The sequence below is a fragment of the Asparagus officinalis genome, chromosome 4 (assembly GCF_001876935.1).
Source record: "Asparagus officinalis chromosome 4, Aspof.V1, whole genome shotgun sequence".
Lineage (NCBI taxonomy): Eukaryota > Viridiplantae > Streptophyta > Magnoliopsida > Asparagales > Asparagaceae > Asparagus > Asparagus officinalis.
Window position 1 is genome coordinate 5,965,874 of NC_033797.1, and position 1,959 is coordinate 5,967,832.

Sequence of the window (1,959 nt, forward strand, 5' to 3'; positions counted from 1 at the left end):
TTACCTTGCTCGATAATTAATATCATCTTAGTAATAAAAAAATTAAATGATATAAAATTAAAATACTATTATTTAAGATACGTACTTTATATAAAAATATTGGATCCTTAAAATTTATGAGACATTTACTTTACAAAAAAAAGTGAATGACTCATAGATTTCAAAAATCTAATATTTTTATATAAAGTAACTTTTCTAAATAAAAGCATTTTTAATTCGTAATGTCCAATTTTTATTACTAAGATGATACTATAATATTGAAAAGGGTGATATTCCTTACAATATAAATGATCAATTCCTATTTATACTATTATTAATAACTATAATTATGTACAATATTTTATTATATAAATAATTTTACTATTTCATTACAATTAATAATTTTTTTATAATGAATTATAATATATTTATTAACTTTATTACCATTATAAATTATTAATATATTCTAGCGAGTGACCAAATATTTTGGGAAAAAGAAGAGAAAAGTATATGTCTCATAAATTTCATGGATCCAAATATTTTTATATAAATTAATTTTCAAAATAAAAATATTTTTAATTTATAATGTCCAAATTTTTATTACTAAGATGATATTAATTATCGAACAAGGTGGTATTCTTTGCAACATAAAGAAGTAACCCCTATTTATACTATTATTATTAGTTATAATTATGTGCATTAATTTATCAAATGAATGACTTTTACTATTTTATGTAATTAATTATTATTTATAATAAATTATTATATATTTATGAATTTTGTTATCTTTATAAATTATTAATATATTCTAGTGAATGACCAAATAATTTGAGAAAATGAAGAGGTGCATAGTTAATGAAAGGTTATGAATCATTAGTTTTATAAATAATGATATAATTGTGAGAGATAAAAAATTGAGAGGGTAAAAAGGGAAATCAAAAGTTTTGACATGGGTATTCTCTTTTATAAGTAGTATAGATTAACTATACACAATTATGACAAAACAAATACCGTCCATTCATTTCAAGGGAAGAACTTGAATGACACATTAGCGACTTTTAGGGGGTGTTTGGTTGCACAATTTTATAAAAAAGTTTTTTCAGAATGTCTAACAATGGTAATTCTATAATTAATTTTTTTTGTAGATTTCCTTAAACAGTGTTTGGTTCAAAAAATTTTACAGCAATTTTTTTTCTGTTCAGTACCAAAATTTACATAAATTAATTTTATCTCAAAATGGACGAAAATCACCCAGAAATCTGACATCACATTGACACTTTTCTATAAATATAGGGGGTGTTTGGTTCAGTTTCTACAAATTATAGATAATATTGCTATTTTCTATAAACTTATTGGTCATTTTTTTGTTTTGAACCAAACAAGCAAAGTAAAAAAAATAAAAAAAATTGGTACTTTTTGACTTCTCAAACTTTTTCCTATAATTTTTTAAAGAAATACAAGAAAATCATATTTTGGGTGGAAAATATTTCCTATAATTTGTAGAAATTGAACCAAACACCCCCTTATCATAGTTTTTAGACATTTTGAAAGTTCGTTATAGTTTTTATCTATTTTAGAAAGTTTAAGAGAGTTTTGCACCACACCCCTTAAGTTTAGGGCAGTTTTGTGAAATTTACCTGCATTTAATATCTTTTTTCCAAAAAAAGAAAAAGAAAAAGAAAAACAGGAATCTATACATAACCATTTACATTTTACAGCCCATTCCAACCAGTTTCATGACTAGTAATAGGGACAAAAATACTATTAATTTAACTATTTTTATTTTAATAAGTACGTAAATATTTATTTTATTTCATTTTTCTGTCAACGAACACTTATCTTATTCACTCCCCCCTTGCGAGTGGCAGCATATAAAACCAAAACGGACCTCTATTCCCACTCCTCTCTCTCTCTCTCTCTCTCTCTCTCTAACTACTTTCTCTCTCTAAAACTCATTTCTCTCTCTCTCTCTCAGACAAC